Source organism: Rattus norvegicus, chromosome 2 (genome assembly GCF_021556685.1).
Source record: "Rattus norvegicus strain SHRSP/BbbUtx chromosome 2, alternate assembly SHRSP_T2T, whole genome shotgun sequence".
NCBI lineage: Eukaryota > Metazoa > Chordata > Mammalia > Rodentia > Muridae > Rattus > Rattus norvegicus.
This window is the reverse complement of record NC_141535.1, coordinates 119230541-119245596: the sequence shown is the minus strand read 5'-3', so window position 1 is coordinate 119245596 and position 15056 is coordinate 119230541. Positions and strand designations below refer to the sequence as shown.

Here is a 15056-nt window from a genome sequence, read left to right as displayed (position 1 = left end):
CACTTGAGTCTATGGGGGCCATACCTATTCGCCCTACCACAGCCTGGGAGATAACTCAAGATGTATAAAGTGCTTTTTGTACAATCCTGAGGGCCTGAGTTCAGTCCCTGGCACAGGCAGAAAGCCACTCATGGTGGCTCACACATGCGATCCCAGCACTAGGGAAGTGGAGACAGGAAATCTCCAGAGTTTTCTGGACAGTCCATCTAACCTAATTAGTGATTTCCAGGTCCCTGTGAGAGATCCTGTCTGGCCTCCACATACGCATGCACACAAGTGCATGACCAACCCAGATACAAGACAAACTGCGTGGAGAGGTTGAGTGTTGGCAGGTTGCTCTCCTCAGTGGCTCTTGGACACTCACAGCAGAGCATCTGTTCGGGTGTGTTCTGTGTCTGCTACGATGGGGCAAGCATACTACGCTTTCATTTCTCTTACCGTTCTTTTTCATCATTAAAAGAGCATTTATAATAGCTTGGCTACCATAACTCAAAAGTGTTCCTCAAAAGTGTTCCTTAGTCAGTGGATGTGCATTAGTCCGAGAGATAGTCTCAAATGATTCCGCTGAAAGTTCCAGAATAAGAATCAAGAATCAACCGTAACCCTTTCCCATACCCAGCATACAGGACAGTTCTCAGTAGTGATTGGCTAGAATAGCAGTCAATAAAGCAGGGAAGACTTGATTGGACCTATGCTGAGCTGCAGGGTTTCCAGAATCTCAAGTGGTCTGGTACTAGCATCTTTCAGTCAAATCCAGAATGTCTCTCTGCCCTTCGCTCTGACCCCACCTAGTGCTGGGGGGGTGTGGTAGGCACAACGGGCCTCAATCTTTCTTTTCCTGGAGGATTCCAAAGAGGTCCCGCATGCCTGCAAAATCCATGGGAATAGGAGTTGATTCGAATGTGAATACTTTCAGAACCCCCATGCCATGGCTGTCATAGCTGACTATGACGACCATGCCAACCTCATAGCCATTGTGACCTTCCCGGTACCTTGGTAAAAAGAAGGGGAGCCAGTGATTTACAGTAAATTTCTCTTTAGAACTTGATCTAATTTTATGTCCACATTTTCTTCCTATAGACATGTTCTTTGACTCAGCTCTCATCTTGCCCCACCCCACACACACACTGCTTGCTTCACTAAGTTCGTCATGATTTAACCTTTGTTCATGTAGAGTCACCAGCTGCTTAGGACATAGCTTAGAGCCAATTTGTCTTTCACATCTGAAATGACCCTCTCTTCCCTCACACTCTTACGTTCTTCAACCCAAACCCTTCACTACATATTTTGAAGTTGTAAACTAAAGTGTTTCTCCCCACTGGCCTCTAAGTTCTATACAGCCTGTGACTTGCTTGGTTTCCATCTCAGGACTGGGATTATGACAAACACTGTCAATACTGACCAAGCCCAACACTGCCATAGGACTGTCTTTGACCGTAGCCATGGTGGTCTCTGCCTTTGTTGAGCTCCGGTTTTGTGACTCAGGGCCACAAGACTCAAACTGTTCTTAAGGGAGCCTCCATTCTGTTCTGTCAGTCCACTCCAGTTCGTAAGCCTACTAAGTTACAGGCTCCTCTTGTCAACCCATAGCACCTACAAGTGTTATTTGAATAGAAACACAAAAGCAAAGCTGGAGGCTGTTTGTTTTCTAAGGAAGGGAGTAATACTAACCCGATCACGAACCACTGCAAACATCTCTAGGAGTAGAACTGCCTGGTCTAATGTGATGGAGATTGTCTCTGTAGTCAACTCCCATTTATTCTGGGCTTTCTGTAAGCCAGCAATGTTACATACATGAACACTTACTTCTTATGATAGATTCCTTTGTCCTCCTGAGAGGACACAAGAGAAAGTAGAAGGTAAGGTTCAATGACTCTCCAGGGTCACCCAGCTCTTTACAAAGACCCACATACAACACTGGAGGATTGGTACCAGCCCCGGTATCCTCCCATCACTGCAGGCTCGGGCGGGCTGAGGACTCTGTGCATTCTTTCCTATGCTTCCTTAGCTGTGGCACAGGTCCATCCTGTCTCCCTTGGGGATAAGAGAACTGCAAGAGCAACGTTTCGCTGGACTTTTATGTGTGACTGCGTTTCTGTTGACGGTCCCGGATGTCATCTTGGGGCTTGGGAAAGCCCAGAGGCACCTGAGGCAATCTGGTTTACCCAGACTTGGGAGCTTAGAATGACCTAGGGCCAGCAAGGAGGCCCCCAAGGGTCAGTGCTAATTGGGGCCGATTCCCCAGGGGTACACAGCCCAGACTGTTCCCAAGGAGTTCAGCTGGAACTAGAGTGCTTCAGGAATGCGAGCCAGGCAAACAACTGCTCAATTGTTTGAGCCCCTGAGCTTGGTCCCCGCGCTGCTTCCCAGCTAAATGTAGGCCAACAAGATTGCTGAAAACTGTTGGCAAAGCTAAACGCAACACTTCCTTCATTTGCATTTAAAAATTAAAGCTCAGCCTTGAAGTGGGCATTAGGCAGACCCTCCCTAAATGAATACCGAACAAGTGCATGAGATCACCCTGGCTCCCCAAGCGCTCTGCTCCCCAACTCCTGCAAGCAGAGGATGGTTTGTTTGCTTCCACTCTTTCTCCAGCACAATCAAGACCTCGAAGCTGCAGCCTTCTCATCTAAGGTGAAACATTTTAACTGATGGCTTTGTGGGTAACTCTGGGCCTTCACTCTAGCATCACTGTTAAGGCCATTTCTCGACTTACCTATGTTGAACACATGCCCAGAATCAACCCCCATCTATGTCTGACTTTTAAGCTTAACGCAGATTAGGGATGTTAGCCTGGAGATGTTCAGGGTCAGTCAGAAGTATCCAAGATGTCCTCCTGCCCAGCCCATCTGCTCCTGCTTTCTCCTTCCCAAGATAGCTACACTGCAGAATTGGTTAAGATTTTTGTTCATTCACTGGCTCTTGAGAAAGCAAAAGTTTCTCGGCTTCTAGTCCTCCACACCTCTGGTGTGCAGGTTCTCTAAAGACATGGTAATATCAGAACAGCAAAAGTAGACAGATTGTGGCCCCTCATCAGACGCCTGCTTTTAAAAATCGAACTCCTTTCAAAAGTGCAGCTACATCTGGGTTCCAGGCTATGGAACCCTGTCTGCAAACAGACCCCTGACTCACACTAATTAACATTTCTAGGTGTATTTTGAGGCTTTATTGGTTCTTATCCCCCTTTGTGGACTTTATTCGTATATATCTTATCCTTATAAATCAATGACACCACCTCTGAATTGACTGGGTTGACTGGACAGATGTGGCCAGTCCAGCCCTGGTTGATGCATATCTAAATGCTTACAAATTAAATTGTAGGCACAGCATATTTTTCCCTTTAAGCTTAAAGTTTCCCCTTCCTTTTAAAGCTTGTCTCTGGCTCCACAGTATGGGATATTTTAGGGGAGCATCACCCTTGCAATGTTCGGACATTAGATGACTAAACAAAACTGCTGTGGCACTTCCAATGCACGGGTGGATGTTTGTCTAGAGCCATCCTTTCTAATCGGGTGGGGGAGGGGTCTCCAAAGAGTTTGGTTTTGTTTTCTGAGTCCATGATCAAATTACCTGTAAATGACACACATGTGTTGTGTATTTGAATTTTTTTGTTGCACACACACACACACACACACACACACACACACACACACGATTGAATCCACCACAGTTTCATTTTACAATCATGTGGGTCTACGTGTCATTTCCACCAAGGCAGGCCCAGATAGGCGAGACTCGTTTATGTGTCCGTGGTAATGTTCATCTTGGACCCACATCTAATTCCGTGGACTCCCTTCTGCATTTGTTGCTCTGTTGTGTCTGAACCTACTTCCCTATCACAGCAAAAAACAAGTTTCTTAAGAGCTTAACTTACAGCCGAGTGCCAGCTCCCCCATTTAATGTGTCCTGCTACCCTGGCACTTGTCATGTGTGTTCAGGCAATGGTGAGGTCAGTTCTCAGGGCCCAGCTCTCTGGACACCCTCAATGATGACCTCATTAGAGGCACAGATGTTTGCTGCACTTTGGGAGATGTGGAGAAAGCAGAGCAGTAAACTAGGCCAGCTTGCAATAAGGCTGTTACCCACAATTCAAGATAAAATGCTGGATAGTTCCCACTAGGTTCTGGTCGGCTAGGAGACGGCAACTTATTAATCTTGTGTCAGAGGGCCAGCTGCAGTGTGGCACTTTCCATATTTCACCACCAGCCCTGTGTCTGGACAGCCATTGTCTTTTCTTATGAAAAAACTCTACAAATCAGCTGCGTTCTCGCTCTCCTCCTCTCTCCTCTCCTCCTTTAGCTCCGCAAAGCCCCCCACTTGTCCTCTTTGGAGAGTCGGGGCGCACCCTCCAGCCCAGGCCTGGCTTACTAATTCAGAGCCGGTGCTTACTTTCTAACTTTAATGATATTCCCTCAGCGTAGCACTTCGGTTGCTTGGCGACCGGATTTGAGCTAGGCCTCTCATTTGATTCCCACACATCAGACCCTGAAAAGCACTTTTTTCCCGTCCCTCAGCTTTTGATTCTTTCTGCTCTGAAACCCTTCCCCCGCGGTGTCAGTATGGGTGGGCAGAGCGGTGGTAGGAGGAGGCCAAGGGTGAAGGGCGGCCTATAGTGCACTGGTTACACATCAAGGCCTCCAAACAAAGCCTCCGGGAACCCTCCCTGACCAACACAAATTCCCCTCAGAAAAAGCAAATTTGGCTTTCCCTCATAGTGTGGGTGTCGTTTTTGAGACTTTGCTTAGATACTTTATTAAATCTGATGCCTCTCATTGTTTTTTCCGCTGTTTCTCCCCAGAGACTTCCCATATCAACAAGTTGCTGTAGGCATAAGCAAACAGATTACAGAGAACTGAAATAATCGAATGGACAGCAGGCTGGCACCCACACTTCTGATAGCTTCTAATTAAATCATACTATCCGTTAGTGAAGAATCCTCTATCTTGGAGTTCAGGGGAATGTGCTGTTTACACCCAGGATGAAGAAACATTTTATGCTAAAATGTGTATGTGAGCATCCATTTGCTACTGGCAAAAGATGATGGAGAAAATTTCCCCCATTTGGTCTTTTGAAAGAAAAATAAAAATGCTATATATGTTATTGAAAAAGCTCCACCATAGAAAACCAGAAATCAGGCATCAAACATACTTCTGTGTTTTATGGTTGAGGTTCTAACACTAGAGGGGCCAGCAAAAAAGGAACTCAAAACGAAGGGTGCTTGCATTTTCCTATAGTGTTGTTTCCATACATTATATTATACAACTGTGTCCATAAAAGGCACACAACACACACACACACACACACACACACACACACACACACACACACACACAAAAGAAATAGGCTGCTTCACTGACTAGAGCCAGTGAACTGTCATACTTCTACATATAGGTTCACAGGAGTGTGTTCCTCCATGTATGTTAATGTACGTACTGTCTTATTACACAAGCCTACGTGTAATCTATTATACATAGACATGTATAGTCTATTACAAACACACAGAAGTGAGCTTCGTATATGTATGTAGATTCGCGTCTACATTTAGACATGAGGTGTTGGTCTGTAGAGAATGTAGCTCAGATACTCTTGTTGGCTTCCTTTTTCAGACTCCCTAAGGACTTGCTCACACAATGCCCACTCTCACATGCCAGTCCTGTGTACTGATGGACGCGTGACCCGACCTTCCCACTCCACGGACACTTGAAAGCTGGATTCTTAGACCTTATTGTCTTCCTGTTGGACTTACATGAGGCTGACAAAAGTCTGTTGTCTTCCCAGCAGTGATTAAAAGAGTGTGCAAAGCTCTTGCCTTCCGTTCACCTTCCCTGGACCATTCCCAGGTATTTGCACTCCTTCTCTCTTTCCTGCACCACAGGAACTCTGAACTGCCTTCTTAGCTGATAGGTGAGTGAGGAGTCAGATACGTACATTACATTCCTAGTCTGATATTCAAGCAAAGATTCCAGATAATGTTTCAACTCTGCTCTTCTTTTTGTGTAAAGTTTTATTCCATATATGATCTGTATTTTAGGTGCACAGAGGGGTAGATCAGACCTGTTATTCTATAACAATATCTATTGGTCATCATTTTACTATAGGGTAGCTTTCTACTTCCTATATGCCAGCAACATTTCAGTTTGGGGAAAATGGAGGACATGGTACACTAGTAGTTGATAACCACTGTATAAAACATCCATGTAGTAAGACTGTTAGTAAAACAGGAGAAGCAAGGGCTCTTCAGTTTACACTTGTCTTCTGAAGAGAATGGTTGGTACACAACAAGAAGAAGACAATGTTAGGATTCAGTTTGACTATAGACACACCCACACTCAGACCCTGTGAGGAGGTCAAGGGACAGAGGAAAGGGAATAAAATTCCTTGCAGAGTGTGGACAGCCATCCAGTTGGTGAGCACCAACTTTGTGGAGGCAGCTGTGGGGATCCCTCAGAGAGCCCAGCCACTCCATGTTGAAGTCACCAGTTGCTGACCAGCGTTCCTGACTTCCCATAAGTAACAGTAAACGATGAAGAACCAACTGTGAACGCTTCTCAGCTCAGTGCCCAGCATAACTGTTACTTCCTCTGCTTTCCTACAGGTTTTCTGCTCCTCCCCTCTCACCCGACCCCATATAAAACTAAAAACTCAAAGGAACAGGCATACCTCAAGAAAGATTTCCTTAAGACATGTTTAATCTTACCCATATCAAGTTTCTAAACCCCTGCAATGGAAACTTGATCACCCTATGCTCCTGTTCTTTGCTGCCCCTGGGTCGGATGTTTGCTTCTGGAAGCTTGCAGAAGCTGCTGCGTGCACTGTCCCACTACTAACGACAACCACGCACGCCTCTGGGCCTGTCATGCTTCCAGCCATACAACAGGGGCAGAAGGCATGCTCAGGTAACAGCCGCTCACTCTTTATGTCTGCAGAGGACAGGAGAAAGGTGAGTCTAAGTGCGGACGAAGACAGGCTCCCAGCTCTCATTAATGACTGTCTGGCTGGCCGTGAGAAACTAGATTATTTATTTAGTGTTAGCTATGACCATGGCAACAAAGTGAGTAGTACAGAGATAAGATAATAGGGGGAAATAAAATAGCTTTGATCCATGACTGCGGAGCCTAAAGAGGGCTTCATTTACTCCAACTGTCCAGGATGACTTGTGTCGATCTTCATGTGGGTCTGCATTATGTCCCTGTTGTACCCAGCACTCGAACATTTGTCACTCTTCTAGATGGCACTTAGAGATGAATACCTGTGCAGTGCAGTAAAGCAAGGGACTGGGGGGTGGGGGGTGTGGGTAGGACTCAGAGGTGTGTCTCCATTCTTGTCACAGTACGTTTAGCTGCAATTTTCTTGATGTAAAACCAGGGAGGCAGCACCAGAGAATCTCAAGCAGCCCTTCCTACTAGTTCTTACCATGTGCTTCTGTGACCTTAGTGGAAAAAAGGCCCCACCCACACATACACTTATATGTCATGGAGATAAAAGAAGGTTCCAATGCATCTATATGTGTGTGCATGCGCTTGGCATGTACTGTGTGTACATTTGTTACATACACTGTCTGTGTATGTGTGTATATATATATTATATATATTTATATATGTAAGATGTGCATGGTGTGTATAGTATCTATGTGTGTGTATACATGTAATATGTGTATGGTGTGTGTGGTACACATAGTGTCTCTGTGCATGTGTATTTGTGGGCATGTGTGTATATGTATACGTAAAATGTGTGCTGTGTGTATACACACGTAAGATGTGTGTGGTATATATGGTGTACGCTCAGTATGTGGGCATGTATGCACATATCACATGGACAACCAGCCTTTCCACCTTGATACCGCTGAGTGGTCTATGTGGTCACCAATTTAAAAACAAAGGCTCCAGAAAGGTGGGGTGAAGAAACCATTATCCAATGTGCCCCTAGAAGAAACTAGAAACCCCTCAATTTACCATTCTTTGTACATCTAAAGCTTTTAAAAGTCAAGACAGATTCTTTTTGGACGTTTTTAGCAGACCCTGCTGCTCCTGTTGCACGCACTGAGTTTTAAATTCTCAGCACAGATGAGCACAGCCCAGCGGAAGTTCTAATCCTCAAAAAGCAGACAAATAACAGGGGAACTCCAACGGCCCCTTAATACAGCTGAGCTCTCAGGCCTCCCCAGGACGCGGGATTCTGAGGAGTGTCCAGAGCCTGAGTTGCTATTTTGTTTGTCCCCATGAGCCCCACCTCGGCGTGCCTATGCACTGATGTAAGAATTCCAAATGAGCGCTCAGAAGGGCCCAGATTAGCCGGGTTGCTAGGCTCTGGCCATTCCAGCCCCCTTTCCACTTCAGTGGACTGAGCTTTTGACACTGTGAAAAGCAGCATTTAAAATTAATTAAAGCTTCTTATTTGGTACCAAATCTCATCACTGCTGACTACATTTGATATGTTGTATGTGTGGCATTAAGTCCCTGTCACATCGTGTGTTGTATGGTCCTTCCACGGGGCAGCTGGGAGTTCAAAACACAGAAGCCAGGCGAATTTAGCTCTTTCCCAGCTCATCTGGTATGGAAGTTAAACTGCAGAGCTGGCCTGTCTCCTGGCTCATGCAAATTTTATGAAATGGCCAAAAAAAAAAAAAAAAGAAAAGAAAAGAAAAAAAGAAAATCCAGTGTCTTCCAGAATGGAAGGTGTAGGGAGCTCACGTTCTAGGTCTACCTTACGAGGGACGAGGGGTCTGTGCTCAGAGCAGCAACAGAACTGCTTTTTCAAACTCCAGTTCCCTTGTCTGTAGAGGAAGGGGCCCGGCCTACCCTCGGATTCACTCCCAGCCCAGATGGTTCAGAAAGATGCCTTAGAACTACTGCCCTGGGGGCCAATCGATTTGGGGCCCTCTTACTTCACAGTGCTGGGCAACTGACTGGTCTGTGTGACTTCAGTTCCCCATCTGTAAATAGAACCAGGCATGACACTCTTCATTTTCCTGGGTTGTTTTGAACACTGAGCGAACACTGGGAAGTGCACGTGTGAGGTTGGCTGCCATGGCGTGTGTGCCCTCAGGATGGTGGGGAAGAGTTGCTATTGCAGGTCTGGGATTCAGGGTCATCAGCGGTTCCTCTGCACCAGAGCATCCACTGGTCACCGATCTTTGAATTAAGCACATCGCTCACTTAAGCCACAGATTATCTTCGATTCTATTGAATTATTAACTGTCTCTAAAAGTCAGACCAACTTGCCCATCTCTCCCCACACCTTTTTTCAGTAAATGTCCTATGTTCTTTACCCCTCCCTGGAGCAGTTAATAGTTATTGGGAGAGGGAGAGACATTAACTTAATAGTGTAGCCACAGTAAGGTGCTCATGTTTCTATAAATAACTCTTCACCATGCTCCTGAGGAAACTTGTTGGTACACACACACACACACACACACACACACACACACACACATATGCATACAGACACACATATGTGCGCACACACACACACCATGAACGTAGAAAAGGGTTGGGAAAAGGAAGGGGATTGGCAGGATTGGGAAGGAACAAGAAAGTGTAACCAGGTGACTATGATCAAAATACACTATATATGTGTAGAAAAATATTACAATGGAGCACGTTATTATGAATTATTAATATATGGTAAAAAAGAAACTGCCTATGTCAGTTAGATTAAACAATGGTAGTGATGGTATAAAAGTCACTTTCAGGTTCAAGCAAAGAGGTACAGGCAAGCAGAAAGAAGACAAAACTATCCAAAATGTGATAAAGAAGTCATGAGTTGTGTCTTTGTCCCATCCCACTCTGAGGTGCCATCCATCTCTTGGGCCCCTAAGTTCTCATGGTGCCATTTTTAATAGCAGTTTGTCTGCGCCTGTGTATATTGCGGTACCCCTTCCTGGTCGGTTGGCAGTTTTGTTTTTAAGTCTGAGGAGGATAAGAACTGTCTTGAATCATACCCTGAAGACTTCTCTCTGGATGGAAAAAGAATGAGTCTCGGCTTTAGCTGGTAAACCAAACAGACATGTATGCACTCACACAGCACCCAGAGGCAGAGCAGTAACCTGCACTGGCTATTGATCAGAGACGAAAGAAAACAATGCCTTTACAGCATGGAAAACTCTTGACATTTACACAATAGGGTGGTTCTGAAATATCTTCATATCTTTATCTTGCTCACACTCTGAAATACAGTTTTCAAAATAACAGCTGCACAGTGAGAGGAAAAACAGAGAGATACCCACAGCCAGTGGGAAGTCTCCCCATTCACCCGCCGAAGCCACTGAGACAGGGTGGCCACACCGTTAGAGCCATCCCAGATTTTAAATGAGCGATGTATGCACACAGGGAAATCCTCTGGTTACTATAATTTGCTGAACTGTCCTGCACAAAAGTGCCCTTCAGAGCTTCAGACAACAGGAACTTCTGGTTTTAGATATCAGTTGGCAAGTTAATCAATGTTGTCTAATAATATCTTCATTCTAAAACAGGTTGTCAAGCTGCTCTACGAGAGCCCCATTTTCTTCATCTTTGCAACGGGAGACCAAACCAGCTGAGGTATGTGAGTGTATGTGAGTGTATGTGAGTGTATGTGAGTGTATGTGTGTGTGTGTGGGGGGGAGGCAGTATCCACCATGAATTTACAGATCACCATGAATGGCAGATCTTGTTAAAACTGTTTCTGTCACCATGATTGCAGTGGAACACTTATTTAAGGGAGCTGAGTTTCACTTTACGTGGTCACGAAGTTGATCAATTCCGAGCCATAGCCCTGAACACTGCATATAGTTTGGGTTAATTAGAAGTCACAATAAAATCCCATGGCTCAGAAGTACTAGAACTTTCTCAGTGTAGGGGTGGTGGGAACACAAAAAGATTCTTAGAGAATTCTTAGAGAAAAAAATTTCTACTATTTTCTTGCACTGAAACAGCCTCACCACTTAATAGCCAGCACACAGCTACTTCAAAAGAAAGTTCCCCCACTTCCCCTCCCCCCACACCGGACTTTGTATTTCCCCCGAGCATGACTAAGATGAACAGACAGATATCTATAGACTATTCCCGTCCGATATGGCTGTGTGTGACTTCCAAAAATGCCTGTATGTTTCTGTGGGACTCCCCCTAAACAAAAGTCTTAATTAAGTAAATAAGTGATGAAAAAAGCCAAGCAGAAGTGAAAGATGGGAGCTATTCAGTTCTTAGGAAACCGTAAAGAGAGGAAGGAGACACTAAAGTGTTTGTTCTCCCAGCCGGCAATAGCAGAATGCTCAAATGAAATTTTCATTTATGTGTGTATGTGTTTCTTTGTGTTTTAATCTCCACGTTTTATCATAAAATATTTTAGAAAATTCAACTTGAATATTAAATGCTCGCACTAACAAAAGGTATGTTGTGCTTCTGAACATACTGTCCTATTTGGTGGCAGTGAGAACAGCCGTAGATAAGAGGTTTAGAGAAAACGTTAAAGTATGTCTCCAGATAGAATGTCTTGTTGCCAGATAGTTTATAGAATTAGCATTGCTATGAATGCAAGCCCCCAGCTCAAGACGTGCAAAGTCTTGATGAACCACTCACCTAGAGCTGCATGACAGGGAAAGACATGCTCATTTCTTTTTCTTCTTTTGCTGGAAAAAAAGAGAAATAAGAAAGTCTTAAGCCAGGAAGGAACAATGGGCTTACTCAAGATCTACCAGCAAACTATGAATGACTGCTTGTGCCTCCACCTGTAGTCGATAATAACCCAGGGTAATTAATGTCTAAGCATCGATGCTTTGGCCAGCAACTGTAGAAAGAAATTGCTTCTCTTAAGTCTGATTTATTTTTTTTTTGTAAAAAGTAAATTCTCTAACACCTGGCAAAATTTTCTCTTTCAAATGGTCTCGAACACAGGGCTCCCGATCAGTAACTGTGCTGACAAGTGACTGGGAGTTTTCTCCGTGAGAATGCAGCAGACCTGTTGTCCCTCTACCCATCAACTTCCAGACTGACGTCCCTGTAGTCTGGATGAAACAATAAGTCTAGTCCAACACTGCTCTCTCCTCAAATTGTATTATTAAAGTGAAAATGATACCTATCGCCAAGTAGCAGCCCCCACTGAGTCCCAAATGAGACGTTACTTCGATATGTAAGTAATCAGTTGAGTTCCTCCAGTGTATTGTTTACCACTCACATAAACCCTATCTCCTCTTGGTTAAATCTCATTGCGAGCAAAGATTTATCTCAACTATGTATTTGAGGAAAAAAGCAAGTAAATATATGTTCTCCTTTCTGTCAGGATTGAATCGATCAGGGCCTATTGCCCCATGCAGGTTGTTAGTTTGCTTGCTTGCTTGCTTGCTTGCTTGCTCGACTCTCTCTTGCTCTCTCACTTGCTTGTCCACCTGCCTGACCATCTACTAGCTCTCTCCCCACCTCTCTCCTTCCCTCCCTCCCTCCCTTCCTTCCTCCCTTCCTTGCTTGCTTGTTTGAATTCTCCCTTCCACCAGGGAGAGTAAGAACATTTGCCTCTGTTTCTAAACAGCTCTTTACAAAGCCTCTGTTTCCTATGGCCTCTGGGAAGTCTGCTGATCTGTCTCTTTAGGAGCTAGCGCAGGAGGCAGCATCGCCTTTCTGAAGGCTGAGTAAAGCCTCAGCCTCACCACTTGTCATAGAAAGAACTGAGTATCAGGAATGGATAAGTCAGGCCACACCCCATCTTCGGGCTGCCAAAATAACGTCTATTTCATGCCAACAGGCAAATGGCTCTCTACCATTTAGAATAACCACGTCAGGCTGAACTTTCCGGGTCTCTGAGTGGAAAACCATGCCTTAACTTTGAATTTACTGTGCATAGTGAAGGCTCATCTCAAAGGAGGAGAGTTTGGAAGTAGTAAAGAATCATGATTTCACACTTAGAAGTTATTGAAAGACCGGATTCAAGGAGGGGCTTGCTTCCCGTGACTCTGAATCATTTTTAGCCACCAGAGAATGCTGTTCCCCTGTAGGAAGAGAGAAAGAGAAGGCATGCCGTGACAGCGATGACTGGATGTCAGAGCTGAGGCTGTAGGAACATTTCACCTGCACCAAGAGACCAAAATTCCCTCATTTGCCCAGAGAAGGATGACTGGGATGATGGTTAATTAACCAGGTAGTACATACTACTACCTGTACTGTGGAAGAGCAAGCTCCAGGGGAAATCCTTCAGACCAAGCAGAGCAAAGTGTGTGCTCATTCACTTCAAGAAGTTTCTAAAAGGAACTGAAGGAAAAACCGAGTTTTCTTAGTTTTGTCTACTTGGTCTCTACAGCAATAAAAACAATAAGTGCAACTTCTGACAAGTAAGTAATCTCGCGCCTTTTGATTTTATTAAGACAATAGATTGTAATAAGGGACAAAAAGAAGTCCATGCATACAAAAGTACAGAAGCTTCCTTCTGCAGCACACCATCCTGATGGAGCACGAAGACTCTCGTGCAGTCAGTATCCTGGAGACCCACCCCTCTGACTCACACATTCCTCCTCACTGCTGCGTGCTCACCAAAGCATTCTTCTCTGTCATATGTGACCTTTCCTACCAATCAGGAAGAAGGTCTGTATAGCATGATGATGTGTAGACTGAGTTTGTCTCTTCTTATGGGATGGACGGCTTCTGATAGCAAAACTGAAACAGAGTTGACTATGTGTAACCATTTGACTATGTGCAAATGGTATGTGTATGGAGGGACCACAGTGTGCAACATGTGACCTGTGTTGCCAGCTGAGGGATCACCTTACAGCTGTTTGTTTTCAGTGTTTATTTTCACTGAGAAAGAGCTTCTCAAGCCGTGCTAATTAGGCAACTGTCTTTTATTCTGAAGTAAGGAAGATAAGCACACACTTGAATTTTTTTAAAAAAAAAAAAGCAAGAGAAAAAATAAAGTTAGCTGTCAGTGGTATCATTTGGATTCTAAATTCTTTGCAGAATTCTACAGTGACCAGATTTGCCTGGTAGGAATTCTGGGTGACATCGTGGTAAATGGCTTGGGGTATTGGCTTCTGAAATGAAATTGATATGCTTGGGAGGTAATCACTAAAACCAAAGGCCAACTATGTATGCGGCTACCACAGGAGAGTAGACAATGGGGTACATGACTTAAAACCGCCATTCTGATCCCTTCATCAAGACTGCCCACGAAACAGACAAGAGGACAGAAAGCCTTCACTCAACCTCAAGTCAATTCTGATTCTGCATATTTTATCAAAATGTTTACCATCCAGGTAATGGTTGGGCTTGAAGGTGGATGTTGAGACAAACACGATGTGCGGAAAGAAGTGATACCAAACGCATTGAGTGTCAGTGAAACTCAGCCGATTGCCGCGAGGACTGGCCGTCTAATGGCGATTAAGTAGACTATAAATTTACGTCTTTGAAATACTTGTTGAGATTTATTCAGGCAGACAAACAAAGATAACAAAAGTCTTTTGTGTGTTTGTCAATCATCTTCGCTCTTCTGTTGTTGTAGTGTCAAATAATGTCAGTTATTTAAGGGCAATTACTATAATTTTAAATTCTCAACAAATTAAACTATAAAGCATAGGAGTCCAAGAAGGGGCCTGCTCGGCTTTCAGCCTCTCTCCGGCTTCCATTTTTAAAGGTGTTTTAATTGCTGGAATATTTAGAAAGGAAGAAAAAAACATCCTTTTTTTTTGTCTCTTGGTGCTTTTCCCCTTTCTTTTAACCAACTATAGGTTGCAGTATATTTCTTTTTCATTGAGTTTGGTTTTATATAAAAAATTTTATATTATGATATTATGTGAATAAACTTGATTTTATTAGACTTTATTTGCTTCTAAACGGTGAGCAGCTGCCTTTCTAGCCTTTGCATGTTCTATGAACACTCGTGAGCTTAGAGTTCAGAAAATAAAAATAAAAATAAAAACAAAGCAATATTCAGGAAATCAAAATGGGCCTCTGGATAAGCAAGAAAAAATTCACACTTCCGTGGTCTTTGACAACAGAATGTTCTAGGAATGGATCTGAAATGTGTGCATCATTGATTCAAACAGGACCGTTAGCATCATTGAACACAATAATCCATAGTCTCCTGGAGGCTACGGG

At 44.1% G+C, this 15056-nt stretch overlaps 1 long non-coding RNA gene across 1 annotated transcript; it reads left to right on the top strand.

Annotated features, from left to right (window-relative positions):
• Positions 1–10245: 10245 nt before the first annotated feature.
• On the top strand, positions 10246–14855 carry LOC147996215 (uncharacterized). Its single transcript, XR_015677979.1, has 3 exons — positions 10246–10538; positions 11871–12105; positions 12715–14855. It is a non-coding gene; the product is annotated as an uncharacterized LOC147996215 (long non-coding RNA).
• Positions 14856–15056: the final 201 nt, after the last annotated feature.